The 17,124-nt window shown below is 34.2% G+C and overlaps 1 pseudogene; it reads right to left on the reverse strand.

Moving 5' to 3' along the window:
• Positions 1–2,678: 2,678 nt before the first annotated feature.
• LOC105533152 lies at positions 2,679–3,791 on the reverse strand (annotated as a pseudogene).
• Positions 3,792–17,124: the final 13,333 nt, after the last annotated feature.

Here is a 17,124-nt window from a genome sequence, read left to right on the forward strand (position 1 = left end):
TCCGGCACTCCCTAGTGAGATGAACCCAGTACCTCAGTTGAAAATGCAGAAATCACCGGTCTTCTGTGTCACTCGCGCTGGGAGTTGGAGACTGGACTTCTTCATTATTTTTGTTGTTTCTTTCCATTTGCTCTTTTAGTGTAATAATTTCAAACTACCTGTCTTTGAGTTTATTGATTCTTTCTTACGTTTGAAGAAGTCTCCTTTCGATGCCCTCTATTAAATTTTTTCACTTTGGTTACATTATTCTTCAGTTTCAGAATCTGTTTCATTCTTTTATTTTTTTTGAGACTGAGTCTTGCTCTGTCACCCAGGCTGTAGTGTAATGGCACAGATCTCAGCTCACTGCAACTTCCACCTCCTAGGTTCAAGCAATTCCTCTGCCTCAGCCTCCCAAGTAGCTGGGATTACAGGAATGTGCCACCACGTCCAGCTAATTTTTGTATTTTTAATAGAGATGGAGTTTCACCATGTCAGCCAGGCTGGTCTCGAACTCCTGACCTCAGGTGATTCACCCGCCTCAGCCTCCCAAAGTGCTGAGATCACAGGATTGAGCGTTTCATTCTTTATATGGTTTCTATATCGTTGTTGATATCCTTATTTTGTTAATGTATTATTTTTCTGATTTGTGTTTAGTTTTCTATCTGCCTTCTCTTGTAGCTTATGAAACTTTTTAAAACAATTATTTTGAATTCTTTGTCAGGCAATACACAGATTTCCATACGTTGAGAATTGATTACTGGAGATTTATTTTGTTCCTTTGGTAGCTTCTTATTTCCTTGATTCATCTGCTGAAATCTGTGTGAGCTTCTGGGATCTATGTCAGCTGCTGAAAGGTACATGGTAAGTTAATAACTGTGCCATCTGCCGAAATCCATGCTGTCTGGCAAAATCTGCACTGGCTTCTGAGAACCACACAGTCTACTGGGATCCGTGACAAATGCTATGAGCTGTGCTATCTACCAGGATGTGCACTGTCAGCTGAGAACTGCAACAGATGTTCGGATCCATGCCATCTGCTGAGTCTGCATCAGCTGCTGAGATCTGTGTTAGATCCTGATAACTGGGACATCATCTGAGAGTATTACCATATTCTGAGAATTGCACCAGCTGCTGAGAGTCACACTGGCTGCTGATATCTATATCATCAGCTGATAGCTATGTTGGTTGCTGATTATTGTACTATTTTCAGAGGCTCATGCTGTCTGCTAAGATCCATGTCCTCTATTGAGATCCACACTAGCTGTTGAAATATGTGCCATAGGCTCAGCTGCACCACTTTCCGAGAAATACTCCCTCTTTGCTCTTAGCTTCCCTGACTCATTACAATTATGCTGGGTTCCCTCAGTGCTCTAGGTGAGGTGAGATGGAAGCAGTCCTTTTGAGTAGGAATCCATAAATCTAGGGATGCTGGATGCATACTTTTCTCTCTAGTTCCCTCAATTCCATGGGAGAAATCACAGGCCAAGGTAATCTCTCTCTACATGGAGCTGTGCCAGATTGGGGTAGGGCATGGTACGGGCAAAGTGGAACTCTTCCACTTATCTGTTTCGGTGTGGCTCTTCTTAGTCTTTGACTTCTCTGGGATGCTACAGCTTCTTAACTGGATTCTCATGAATGTATTTTTGTCTATACTTGATTATTAAATTGGTGTTTCTCTGAGGGTATCTTTGCTGGGACATTCTATTTTTTTTTATCTTGTTGACATCACTCAGTATTTGATTACAGTACACAAATTTCCTTAGTCGATAGTCCAAGAATTATTTTATGACTTTCTTATGAATACAAGTTCATGAGCCTGGAGAATGCTTTTTCCTGCTCGGTTCTCATTTTCCTTATTTTCACATTCTAAAGGAATGGTAGAATCTAAACTACTAGACATATCATGACTAATTAAATGAGTTAATAATATATAGGAAAAGTTAGCTGAGGTCTTCCAGCATCAGCATCTCAAATTTGTATTGCATTATATTCTGTTGGATTGTACAAATTATTCCAAGCTTCAGTACATTAAATTCTCATATTAAAAATTAAAAAATTTGCATATATAACTTTCATTATGTCCCTTAATATCTGAGGGACATTCAATCACAGCCTCTATTCATGAGTTTTCACACTGCTATAAGAAACTGCCCAAGACTGGGTAATTTATAAAGGAAAGAGGTTGAATTGACTCACAGTTCAGCATAGCTTGAGAGGCTTCAGGAAACTTTCTATCATTCCAAAAGGCAAAGGGAAAGCAAGGCACCTTTCTCACAAGGCATCAGGAAGGAGAAGGAATGCAGGAGGAGCTACTAAACATTTATAAAGCCATCATATCTCATTACACACTTATTACCATGAGAATGGCGTGGGGGAAAACCGCCTCCATGATTCAATTACCTCCACTTAGTCTCTCCCTTGACACGTGGGGATTACGGGGATTAAAATTCAAGATGTGATTTTGGGTAGCAATACAGCCAATCCATATCACCGCCCAAAATGGAAATAAAACAATGCTATTACACAATCGCAGATGCAAAGGATACCAGAAACTGGTATGAAGTGTTTCTTTTTGCATATCTGTAAAACAAATTATCACATACTTAGTGACTTAGAACTACACCTATTTATTATATCACAATTCTATAAGCCACAAACCCAGGCATTTTTGACTGAATTATCTTTCTTTTTTTTTTTTAAGATGTAAATTTTAATACATTATTTCTTTTTTGAACTTGAACGGGAACCAGAATGGGATGATCCAGAAGATGACCTGTGGTGTCTGGGTAAAATAGTGGTATTCCGTAGGGGTTGGCCCTGGGCTCAGGGTTGTTTAGTGTTTTCACCAACCACCTGGCTTTTGGGTGACCGTGATCTTGTTCATCTTTTTTTGCGATCACCAGATGAAGAAGATCTAGAACGACTTCTCTTTCTGTTCCTCTCAGGAGAAGATGATGAACTTGAATAAGATCTTTTTCGTGGGAAAGAAGAGCCCCTGTGGGACCTGGAGCTGGATCTTGATTTCGACCCACAAGATCTCGAACGTTCTCTGGAACTGGAACGAGATCTTGACTATGAACTGGAAGAACTTCTTGAACGGGACCTGGACCTAGACCCTGAACTTGAGGGGGAGGATGAGCGTGATGAAGATCGTGAATGTGAAGATCGAGACCTTGAGTGACTTCGTCTATTAGATTTCTTTTTATTACTATCTTCTTCTTCACTGGCATCAAGATTATATTTTGAGAGATCAGCATCATCTTCATCCTCATCCTCATCTAATTTGTATTTAGAAAGATCTTCATCCTCATCCTCTTCTTCTCCCTCTGATTCTTTATCTTCAACTTCCTTTAATATAGATGCAGGACCAACTGCTTTCCCTCTGTATTTTTTCTCTTTATGTCCAAACTCATTCACCATCAGATTCTTCTCTTTCTATATATTCAACATTTTCTCTTTCATTAAAACCACCACCATATCCTGTTCTTTCTTCTAATTTAGCATACTTTGGAGTATTACACATATTACACTCTGATCTTCTGGCCCAAGTCACATTGCTGCAAGTTTTACATTGCCAGTCATTAGCACTAAATAGGCCTCGGCTCTTTTCTACAAGTGTCTTTCCTATTTCAGTGCCCCCAGCTTTCATCATCTTGGCCTCAGTTGTTTTCTCCCGATCACATCGATTACAGATGGTTCTTCTAGGAAAGTTTACATTTTCACATGTTTTGTCAGGGCAAATCCAGTCCCTGTCACTGACTCGGAAATTCTTGGTCGACATCTTGAACGCCACCAGCACAGCCACCCGCAGCTATCTGAATTATCTTTCTAAGGACATCACAAGACTGAAATTAAGATGTCCACTAGGCTGTAGTCTTATATAGAGGGTCTGGGAAAATATTTGCTTATAAGCTCATCCATATTGTCGGCAAAAATCCAGAATAAGTTTCTTGGTTTATTGCTGGCTATCAGCCAGCAATTTTTCTCAGCTTCCAGTGGCCATACTCAGGTCCTGTGCTGTGGCCTACTTAAGATCAGAGTTCACAAAGTCATGGTAAATTTTTCTCATACTTGGAATTGCTTTGACTCCCTTTTTTGCTAACAGCTAGAAACAACTTTTTAGAAGGACTTGTGTGATTACATTAGGCCTATTAAAAAGCTGTCTGATTAATAAGCCATCTGAAAAACCCCTTTTGCCATGTGTATTAGTCCATTTTTATACTGCCATGAAGAAATACTCAAGACTGTGTAATTTATAAAGAAAAAGAGGTTTAACGAACTCACAGTTTCACATAGCTGGAGAGGCTTCAAAATCATGGCAGAAGGCAAAGGAGAAGCAAAGTCACATCTTACATGGCAGCAGGTAAGAGAGCGTGTGCAGAGGAAATGCCCTTTGTAAAACCATAAGATCTCATGAGACTTATTCCCTATCATGAGAACAGCACAGGAAAAACCGGCCCCCATGATTCAATTACCTCACACTGGGTCGCTCTCATGACACATGGAGATTGTGAGAGCTGCAACTCAGGATGAGATTTGGGTTGAAACACAGCCAAATCGTATCACCATGTAATGCAACAGAATCACTGGAGTAATTCCAGAGGTCAAACGTCACAGTGGAATTATGTGTACCACATACATGTAAATGTTGAGCCTTAGATCCATGCCTAGGGTCCCTTTTATCTGATATCCTCTGGGTATATTTTGTTTGTATACCCCCATCCATAACAGGCATTGCTCATTTATGCAGCAAGGCTCATCCTTGCAACAATTAATGATGTTAAGGACAAGAAAGCCATTAATCCTACCTCTATTCTGTAGTAGACTATGAAGCCAGTAGTAGACTATGAAGACCATAGTATTCTTTCTTAGAAGCAGGAGTAGGTCTTTCAAGATTCTTCAGAGTAGAGCATGGCTAAAGCAAACCACCCTTGCTATTGGCAATACAGTCTCCAATTTATGATGGCGCATCTCAAGATTTCTTAAATTTACCATGGTGCAAAATCAATATACATTCAATAAGCACACTCCTTGTCTTATAGTAGGGTATATACAGATAAACTTATTATAAGTTGAAAATATGGTAAGTCAAATATTGCAAATATTGCATACTTTGTAGCCCCACTTCTTCCCCAGATGATAATCTTGTGCATGTCATCATGATGCATACAAATATGAAAATTATTTGCATACACATTTTCTCATATTGTGCCTTTCCAATTTTCAATTGAGATATCTGGAGTACCCCATTATTCCATCTTTACAGATACCTAGGTAACAAACCTGCATGTTCTTCAAATGTATCCCAGAACTTAAAGTATAATAATACAAAAAAGCTACTGATTTTTGTACATTGATTTTTTTATTATGAAACTTTACTAAAATTGTTATCAGTTCTAGATGGCTTTTGGATAAGATGATGGAGTTTCCTAGGTACACAATTATATAATCTGTCAAGAGAAAAACTTTGGTTTCTTTTCTTTCTTTGGATGCCTTTTATTTCTTTCTCTTGCCTGATTGCTTTGGCTAGGACTTTTTGTACTATGTGGAATAGGAATGATAAGAGCAGGCATCTTTTTCTTGTTCTTTTTCACAAGGGGAATGCTTCAATTTTACCCATTCGGTAAGCTATTGGATGTGGGTTTGCCATAAATGGCTCTTATTGTTTTCAAGAATGTTCCTTCAATGCCTGCTTTGTTTAGGGTTTATAACATAAAAGGATGTTGGATTAGGTTGCAAGACTTTTCTGTGTACATTGAGATGATCATGTGGTTTTTTGTTTTTAGTTCTGTTTATGTGATGAATCACGTTTATTGGTTTGCATATGTTGAACCAACCTTGCATCCCAGACATAAAATCTACCTGATGGTGGTGGATTAGTTTTTGATATGCTACTGGATTTGATATGCTACTACTTTGTTAAGGATTTTTTTGCATCTATATTCATCAAGGATATTGACTTGTAGTCTATTGGTGTTTTGTCTCTGCCATGTTTTGGTATCAGAATAATGCTGGCCTGATAGAATGAGTCAGGGAGGAGTTTATCTTATTCAAATTTTAGGAATAATAGCAGTATGCATGGTACCAAATCTTCTTTGTACATATGCTGATACTTGGATGGGAATCCATCTGGTACAGGGTCTTTTCTTATTATTAGGTTTTCTGTTATTAATTCAATTTCTGAACTCATTATTGCTGTTTTTAGTGTTTCAGGTTTTCTTGGTTCAATATTGGTGGGTTGTATGTTTCCAGGAATTTATCCCTTTCTTCTAGATTTTCTAATTTGTGTGCATAAAGGTGTTTGTGATAGTCTCTGTGGATTTTTTTTTTTTCGTGTTTCCATGGGGTCTGTGGTAATGTCACCTTTGTCACTTCTGATTATGTTTATTTAGATCTCTCTTTTTTCTTTATTAATGTAGTCAGCAGTTTTATCGATCTTGTTTTTTCTTTCAAAAAACAAATTTTGGTTATGTTCTTTTGTATAAACTTTTGCACCTCAGTTTTTTCAGTTCAGGTCTCTTTTGGTTATTTCTTTTCTTCTGTTAGCTGTGGTGTTGACTTGCTCTTGCTCTTGTTTTTCTATTTCCTCTAGGTATAATCTTAGGTGGTTAATTTTAGTTCTTTCTAACTTCTTGATGTAGGCAGTTAGCACTATAAAATTTCCTCTTACTGCATTTGCTGTGTCCCATAGATTCTAGTATGCTGTATCTTCCTTTTCATTAGCTTCAAAGACTCTTGATTTCTGCCTTAATTTTTTTTTTACTAAAAAGTATTTCATAACAGGATTATAAATTTCCATAGAATTCTGCAGTTTTGAGAGATCTTGGTATTGATTTCTATTTTTATTTTGCTGTGCTCTGTGAGGGTGAGTATAATTTCAGTTTTGTTAAAAATTTGTTGAGGATTGCTTTAAGGCCAAGAATGTAATATATCTTAGAGTATTTGCCATGTGAAGATGAGAATATCTATTCTATTTTTTGGAGGGGTGGAGTGAGGGTGGAGTATTCTGCAGATGTCTGTTAGGTCCACTTAGTCAAGTGTTGAGTTTAGGTCCTGAATATCTTTGTTAGTTTTTTTTTTTTTTTTTGCCTCGATAATCTGTCTAACACTTTCAGTTGGGTATTGACGTTTCCCACTCTTATTGTGTCATTATTCAAGTATGTTTATAGGTATCTAAGTACTTGTTATATGAATATTGCTACATATATATATGATGGTCAAGTCTTCTTGTTAAATTTGTTCATTATTATTATGTACTGCCCTTTGTTCTTTTTGATTATTGTTGGTTTAAAGTTTTGTTTTGTCTGAGATAAGAATAGTAACCCTTGCTCTTTTCTTTTCCATTTGATTAACATATATTTCTACATGCTTTTACTTTGAACCTATAAGAGTCATTTTCTGTGAGATTGGTCTCCTAAAGAGAGCATACCATTGGGTCTTGTTTCTTTATCCAAATTGGCACTCAGTGCCTTTTTAGTGGGGCTTTTAGCGCATTTATATTCAATGTCAATGTTGATATATAGGGAATTGATCTTGTCATTATGTTGTTATCTGGTTGTTATGTAGACTTGATTGTATGTTTGCTTGTGTCTGTGGGCTATGTACATAAGTGTGTTTTTGTGGTGGCATATTGGTGCTGCGTTTCCCTGTTTAGCACTCCATAAGAATCACTTATAAGGTAGGTCTGCTGGATATATCACATTTTCTTTACATAGTCCACCACTAATGGACACCTAGGTTGATTCCAAGTCTTTGATATTGTGTATTATGCTGTGATAAGCATACAAGTGCATGTGTCTTTTTAGTAAAGCAATTTATTTTCATATATATATACATATTTTTATATATACACATATTTTTATATATACATATTTATATATACATACACACACACACACACAGTATGCTATATAAGATTACTGGTTCAAGTGGTAGTTCTGTTTTAACTTCTTTGAGAATTCTCGAAACAACTTTCCACAGTGGCTGAACTAATTTACATTTCCAGCAATTGTGCATAAGTATTCCCTTTTCTCCTCAACCTCACCAGCATCTGTTATGTTTAACTTATTAATAATGGCCATTCTTACTGGCACAACATAGTATCTCATTGTGGTTTTGATTCGTACTTATCTGACAATTAGTGATACTGAGTATCTTTTTATGTATTTGTTGGCCACGTGTATGTCTTCTTTTGAGAAGTGTTTGCGCATGTCTTTTGCCCACTTTTTAATTGAGTTGATAGTTATTTCTTTGTTGATTTATTTAAGTTTCTTATGGATTCTGGATAGTAGATCTTTGATGAATGCAGTGTGCAAAAATTTCCTCCCATTCTGAGGGTTGTCGGTTTACTCTGTTAATATTTTATTTTCCCGTGCAGAAGTTCTTATATTTACTTAGGTTACATTTGTCAAGTTTTAGTTTTGAAACAATTGCTTTTGAGGACTTTGTCATAAATTCTTTCCAAAGGCCAGTGTTCAGAATGTTATTTTCTAAATTTGTTTCTAGAATGTATATAGTTTGAGATCTTACAGTTAAATATTTAATTCATCTAGAGTTAACTTTTGCATATGGTAAAAGGTAAAGGGTCCCATTTTATTTTTCTGCATGTGGCTTGGCAGCTATCCCGGAATTATTTATTGAATAGAATGTCTGTTCCACATTGCTTATTTTTTCTGACTCTGCTGAAGATCAAATGGGTGTAGGTTTTCAACTTCATTTCTGAGTTCTCTTTCCTGTTCCATTAGTCTGTGTGTGTTTTTCTAACAGGATCGTGTTGTTTTGATTACTGTGGCCTTAAAGTGTTGTTTGAAGTCAGGTAATTTGATGCCTCTGGCTTAGTTCTTTTTGCTTAGCTTTGGTTTGGCTATTGTCTTTTTTGTTTTCCTGTGAATTTTATAATTTGATTCCTTTTCGAATTTGGATGTTTTTCATTGTTATCTCTTGCCTGATTACTCTGGGTAGGACTTTTAATAACATATTGAATAGGTGTGTGATAGGGTGTTTCCTTGTCTTTTTCCTGTTCTTAAGGGAAATGCTTCTAGCTTTTGTCCATTCAGTATGACAGTTGTGTTTTTGTCATATGTGGCTGTCATTATTGTGAAGTACATTCCTTCAATGCCTAGTTTGTTACAGATTTTTACGATAAAGTTATGTTGAATTTTATTGAAAGCTTTTTCCACATCTACTGAGATGATCATGATATTTGTTTTTAATTCTGTTTGTATAGTGAAACATGTTTATTGATTTGCATATTTTGAAGCAACTTTGCATCCCAGATATAAAGTATATTTGATCTTGGTGGACTAATTGTTTAATGTATTGCTGGATTTGGTTTGCTAGTATTTTGCTGAAAATTTTGAATGTATGTTCATTAGGAATACAAATCTGTATTTTTCTTTTATTCATTGTGTTTTTGTCAGGTTTTGGTATCCGAATAATGCTCAGTTTAGACAGTAAGTTCAGGACCCATTCCTCTGCTTAAATTTTTGGAATAATTTCTGTAGAATGTGTCCCATCTCGTCTTTGTACATCTGGCAGAATTCAAATGTGAATCCATGTGGTCTAGGGATTTTTGGTTTCATATTTTTTTTATTAGTAATTCATTCCTGGAGCTCATTATTAGTCTGTTCAGGTTTTTAATTTCTTTTTGATTCAATCTTTGGCAGTGTTATGTTTCCAAGTATTTTACTGTTTTCTCTAGATTTACTAGTTTGTGTTCATAGAGGTATTCATAAGTTTCTCCTAGGATCTTTTGCATTTCTGGGAGATTATTTGAAATGTCACTTTTGTCATTTATGATTAAACATATTTGAACCTTCTCTCTTAAAAATAATTCAAGTTAAAGCAGTAAAAAATCATAAACTTCCAATGAAAGAGGAGTCACACAGTTGTCGGCATTTAGCCATAAGGATAGTCATGATGTCTAAACAATGTGTCTTTTGACCACATTTAAATCACTATAGTTAAGAAACTGTGTTACATTAAAAAACAATACCAAACTGAGACAAATGGGGGAAATATGGAAAATGTACAAATTGTTGCCTTTCCTGACTATATCGTTTGCTAAATAATAAATTATATGCAGAGAGTTGGGAAGATTTGAGTTTTATTCTATTATTGGCCCTTGACTAAGATACCTTACTCACTTTGTCAGCTAGGTATACTGTATCATCTGTGAAATAAACTGGTTGGACCAAATGTTCTCAAAGGTATTTTCTAAAACTAAAATATTTATATTTCTCCATATATCATCTGTAGAGTTATCCATTTTGTTAGATAGAAATAATAGCACTTTGTTACTTTTGTAAATAAATACATGTTTTCCCTGAGCAATGTTATAATTTCTATAAGGAGAAAGAATATGGGGAAAAAAAAGTCAAACTTTCCTTCAACATTATCTTTGTTCTTTTGGCCTCAGAATAATGTTCAAGCTCCATGTCTCTATTACAAGTCCTGGTACAGGCAGACTATTATGTGATTCTGATAATGAAGATTATAGAAAAGATGGCATCTATTTATGCTAAGATGTATTTTGCACTTATAGTGTGTCTGCTACTATGCTAAGCACTCAACAAAAATTAATTTCATTTGATGATAAAAACCTTTTAAAGTGCCTAATGCTAAAGTATAGTTAGTAATGAGAAAACTCAGGTTTCAAAAGCTTATACATCTGTCAAAGATAATACAATACTAGTGAGTCAGGATTTAAACCTAAATCTTCTTGACACTCGAATTATGAGTGTTTTCGTGTGTGTGTGTGTGTGTGTGTGTGTGTACCTCTGCAATTTAACACATGTGTATCTTTATATGACCTCTTCCACAATCCAGATACTTAACTGCACCATTAGTACATGATTCCTGGGTGCTACTGTGTTATAATCGCACCATAAAAACCCCTACTTCTCCTTAACCACTGGCAACTGCTAATCTGTTCTCCATCTCCACAATTATATTATTTTACAATTGTTAAATAAATGAAATCAGGAAATATGTATCCATTCAAGATTGACTTTTCTCACTCAGCATAACTTGCTTGAGTTACAAACAAGTTGTTCCATGTTATCAGTGGCTCGATTCCTTTTAATTGCTGAGTAACATTTCCTAGTATATTACAGTTTGTTTAAATATTCAGATATTCACCTATTGAAGGACATTTGGGTATTTTATAGTTTGGAGTTATTACAAATACAGCTGCTATGAATATTTGTGTAAAATGCTCCTTATAAAAATAAGCTTTTATTTCTCTAGGATATATACTTAATAGTGCAATTGTTGAGACATTTGATAAATTCATTTTTAGTTTTAAAACAATTTTACAGATTGGCTTTTTACATTTTGACCAGCAATGTATGAGTGACTTGGATTCTCAAAGTTCTTGACAAAATTATTTTAGTGTTATCATCGTCTTTTTTCACTTTATCCATTGTAACAGATATGCACTGATATTTCCTTATGATGGTACCTTGCAATTTCTTAATGGCTAGTGATATTGCATATCATTTAATGTGCTTATTTGCTATACATATATGTTGAATTTTTGATAATTTTATTTTTAATGTTGAGTTTTAATACTTATTTTTTATGTTCTAGATATAAGTCCTTTGTCTGATATGGGAGTATGATAGGAATAATAATGACTAGCACTGCCACCTTTCAAAGATGTCCACATACTAATTGCCAGAATCTAAGAATATGCTATGCTAAAGAGCAAGGGAAATTCATATTTGCAGACAGAAGTATAATTGATAATAATTTTACCTTGAAAAAGGGAGGTTATCTTGAATTATCTAGAAAGGCCAAATGTAATCACAAATATACTTATAAGTAAAATAGGTAGGCAGAGGAGTTAGAGTCAAAAGAGGAGACATAATTATGATAATAGAGGTTGCACAGATGCCATTTCTGGCTTTGAACATGGAAGAAGGCCATGAACCGATAAATTAGAAGAGGCTTTAGAAGCCAGAAAAGACAAAACAGAAAATGAAAAAAACAACAAAAAAAGCAGAACTAAGATTATTAATTTGAGATTATTGTTCTTTTCTAATGTAAACATTTTGTGGCATAAATTTCTTTCTCAGCACTCCTTTAGCTTCATCCCTCACATTTAAAAATGTATTTTGTTTTCATTTTCATTGAGTTCTATATATTTTTTGGTTTTCTTTAAGACTTTCTCTTTGAATCATAGATTATTTAGACATGTGTTGCTTAATTTCCTAGTACTTGCAGATTTTTCCTATTGTCTTTACGTTATTAATTTCTACCTTCATTCTGTTTTGATCAGAAAATATATTCTGTACAATATAAATGTTTTCTACATTTGTTAAGTTTAGTAACATGATCAAAAATATGTTCTAGCTTGGTGAATGTTCCATGGGTACTTCGAAAAGAATGTGCACTTTTCTGTTGTAAAGTGGAGTGTTCTATAAATGTTAATTTGGTTCTGATGGTTGTAGGTATTGTCCAGTTCTTCTATACCATTGATGATTTTCTGATGAGTAATTATATCAATGGCTGGGAGTGAGTTATTGAAGTCTTTCCGTATTTTTAAATTACTGATTTAGTTCTATCAAATTTTGCTCTATGTATTTTTAAGTGTTGTTGGGTGCATAAAATTTTAAATTACAATATATTCTTGGTAGATTAATCTTATTATGATTAAATAGTGTCGTTTACCCCCTAGTAAACGTCTTTGTCTGTTTTATATTAGAATACCCACTGTTTTTGCTAATATGTCTCTCTTAATTTTTTTGCTTTCAGCCTATTTATGTCATTGAGATTGAAGTGAGCTTCTTATAGATAGTGTAGAGTTACATCCTGTTTTATTTTTGAATCGACTCTGCCAATCTCTGTGTTTTAATTGGTGCATTTATACTTTTTACATTCAGTGTAATAATTGGTATGTTGTTTCTATGTCTGCAACTTTATTTTGTTTTAAAAATTTTCCCCAACTTTATTGAAATATAATTCACAGTTTTAAATTGTATATAATCAAAGTACACAATATGATAATTATATATATAAATTATATATAATGCAGTAATTACTACAATCAAATTAATTAACATATTCATCATATGTTAATATCATAATAAACATATTCATCCATTTGTATATGTGGTAAGTACATTAAGGTCTACTCTTCTAGAAAAAATTAAGTATACATTATTATTATCAATAGTCATCATGCTGTACATAAGATGTCCAGAAATTATTCATCTTGTAATTAAAAATTTCTAACCTTTGACTAACATTTATAATTTATCCCATACCTAAGCCCTTGGCAGCCACTATTCTACTCTCTGCTTGCATGAGTTTGCCTTTATTTTAAATTCCAAATATAAGTGAGATCACACAGTACTTGTCTTTCTGTGTCTGGCTTATCTTATTTGACATGATGACCTTCAGGTTCATCCATGTTATGGCAAATGGCAGGATTCCTTTATCTTTTTAGCCAAATAATATTCCATTGAATATATATATATATATATACACACACACACACACATATATATATATGTATTAGTGCAAAAATACTTGTTTCAGATCGTTAATATTACATCATTATAACTAGTCTCTAACACATCTTTATTAATCAAAATAGGAACCATTAAAATCAATACATTTTTTCGCCAATGATAAGTAAGTTTGTTTATTGCTGTAGTGTAAAACTCCGTGCTTCAGGATTTGATAAACTCTTGGAAAGCATTTTCTGCATCTTGGTGTTTGTGGAAGCATTTTCCATGCGAAAATTGTCAAGATGCTTGAAGATGTGGTAGTCGCTTGGCAAGAAGTCAGGTGAATATGGCAAATGAGGCAAAATTTTGTAGCCCAATTTGTTCGATTTTTGAAGTACTATTTGAGCAACATGTGATCAGGTGTTGTCATGGACAAGAATTAAGCCCTTTCTGTTGACTAATGCTGGCTGTAGGCCTTGCAGTTTTCAGTGAATCTTACTGATTTGCTGAGTATACTTCTCAGATTTAATGGTTTCACCAGGATTCAGAAAGCTGTAGTGGATAAGACCAGCAGCAGACCAACAGTGACTATGACCTTTGGTGCAAGTTTGACTTTGGGAAGTGCTTTGGAGCTTCATTTCAGTCCAATCACTGAGCTGGTTGTTACCGGTTGTCATGTAAAATCCACTTTTCATCACACATAACAATCTGATTAAGAAATGGTTTGTTGTTGTTGCATAGAATAAGAGAAGATGACACTTCAAAACGATGATTTTTTTATTTTTTTCTCAGCTCATGAGACACCCTTTATCAAGCTCCTTCACCTTTCCAATTTGCTTCAAATGCCAAATGACTGTAGAAAGGTCAATGTTGACTTCTTCAGTAACTTCTGTGTAGTTGTAAGAGGATCAGCTTTGATGACTACAATCAACCAGTCGTTGTCAACTTTCATTGGGCAGTCAGTACACTCTTTATCTTCAATGTTCTCATAGCCTTTGAAAAACTTCTTGAACCACCAGTGTACTGTACGTTGGTTAGCAGTTCCTGGGCCACATGCGTTGTTGATATTGTGAGTTGTCTCCTCTGCTTTAAAATCCATTTTGAACTCCAATAAAAAATCCCTTGAATTTGCTTTCTGCTTAACATCATTTCCATGGTCTAAAATAAATATAAAATAAAGTAATAAGTAAACACAAAACAAGTAATAAGTCATTAGCAAAAAAACATAAAATGAGAAATGTGCATTAAAATGATGTACAATGTAGCTACATTTATTTAAGAATGCATTCCAATATCAAAACAGCAAATTTCAACAATGCAAAAACTGCAATTACTTTTGCCCCAACCGATATTACATTTTTAATTGAATTCTACATCAACAAACATATATGTCCACATCTTGGCTACCATGAATAATGCACAATGAGTGTGAGGATGCAGACTTCTCTTTAGGATGCGAATTTCTATTTTTTTTTTTAAATATATACCCAGAAGTGGAATTTCTGTAGTACAGGGTAATTACATTGGTAATATTTAGAGGAACCTCCGTGCTGTTTTCAAAAATAGCTGAACCAATTTACAGTCCCAACAAGAGTGTTCAGGGGCCACCTTTCCTTCACAATTTGCCATCATTTCTTATCTATTATTCTTTAAATAATAGCCACCCTAACAGGTATGAGTTAATATCTCATTATGATTTTAAGTTGCATTTTCTTGATGATGATATATTTGATCTCATTTTCATATATTTGTGAGCCATTGTATTTCTTCTTTAAAAAAAAGTCTATTCACGTCTTCTGCCCATATTTTGATGAGGTTACTTGAACTTTTTGCCACTGAATTGCAGCAGTCACTTATATTTTTTGCATATTAAACCCCAATCAGGTATATATTTATCCAATTCCATAGGCTGTCTTTTCATTTTCTTGGTTGTTTCTTTTGCTGTGCAGAAAGTTTTTAGTTTGATGTAGTTCCACTTATTTATTTTTGCCTCTGTTGCCTGTGCTTTTGGTGTCATATCCAAAAAGCCATTGCCAATATCAATGTCAAGGAGCTTTTTCCCTATTTTTCTTCTAGCAGTTTTATGGTTTATAGTCTTACATTTAAGCCCTTAATCCATTCTAGTTTAATTTTTTTGAATCATGTAAAATAAGGATCTAGTTTCATTCTTCTGAGTGTAGATATCCAGTTTTCCAAACACCATTTATTGTAGTCTTGGTACGTATGTCGAAGATTAGCAACCCATATATGTGTGAGCTAACTTTTGCATTCTCTGTTTTGTTCCATTGTTCTATGCATCTGTTTTTGTGCCAGTACCATACTATTTTGATTACTATAGATTTGTAAAATAACTTGAAATCAGTAAGTGTCATGACTTCAGCTTTATTCTTCTTTCTCAAGATTTCTGTAGCTATTTCTGTTTTTTGTGGGTTTTATACAAATTTTGGGATTTTTTTTTTTATTTCTGTAAAATACAGTACTGGGATTTTGTTAGGGATGGCATTGAATCTTCATATCTTTTGTGTAGTATCAACATTTTAAAAATATTAATTCTTCAAGTTCATGGACATAAAACATATTTTCATTTACTTGTGACATTTTCAATGTCTTTCATAAATGTTTTACAGTTTTTAGTTTACAGTTTTTTACCACCTTGGTTATATTTATTCTTACACTTTAATTCTTTTGATACTAGTGTAAGTTTAATTATTTTCTTGATTTTTGGGGGGTAATTAGTTGCTAGTTTATAGAAATGCAACTGAATGTTGTGTGTTGATTTTGTATCCTGAACCTTTACTAAATGTGTGTATTAGGTCTAAAAGGTTTAATTTAGTTCAGCCTTTATTCTTTTCTAGATATGAGATCACATCATCTACATGAGAAATCTACATGAGAATCTACCTTCTTCTTATCAAATCTGCATACTTTTCATTGACTTTTTTTTTTTTTTTTGGCCAAATTGCTCTGATTGGGACTTTCAGTACTATGTTGAATAGAAACATGTCTGCCATTTTATTACTTTTCAGTCAACTATCACAATTTTTAAAAACCTGATATTGTTATTACTAAGACTAGATGACTTACAGCTCATATCTATGACAGTGTGCGTTGGCACCTTTAAAAGAGACTGCTAGTTCTTTAGTTTCAGCAGGTAACATTCTTGTTGATAATTCACAGTAGCTTCTCTTTGTTGTACTCTATCAAACACATTTTCAGACATGAGTAGGCACCCAATTCATGGAGTTGTACAACAGTCCAATAACAACAACACAATTGTCCAGGCATTAAAAGAAAAAACAAACAGAAAAAATAGACCAATGGAACATAACAGAGATAACAGAAAAAAATCTACATATTTAGAGTCAACTGGTTATCAACAAAGGAGCCAAGAACATAGATTTGGAAAAGGATAATCTCTCCAATAAATGTTGCTGGGGAAACTGGGTATTAATATGTAGATAAACAAACTAGAACCATATATCTCACCATATACAATATGGCTTAAATACTTAAATGTAAGACACTACTATGAAACTAATAGAAGAAAACATAAAAGATACTCTTCAGGACATTGGTCAGGGCAAAGATTTTATGGATAAGACCTCAGAAGCACAGGCAACTAAAGCACAAACGGACAATAACATTATTTTTATTTTTATTTTTTTTCCTAAAATTACATGAAACTAAA

Source organism: Mandrillus leucophaeus, unplaced genomic scaffold, assembly GCF_000951045.1.
Source record: "Mandrillus leucophaeus isolate KB7577 unplaced genomic scaffold, Mleu.le_1.0 Scaffold1229, whole genome shotgun sequence".
Taxonomy (NCBI): Eukaryota; Metazoa; Chordata; class Mammalia; order Primates; family Cercopithecidae; genus Mandrillus; species Mandrillus leucophaeus.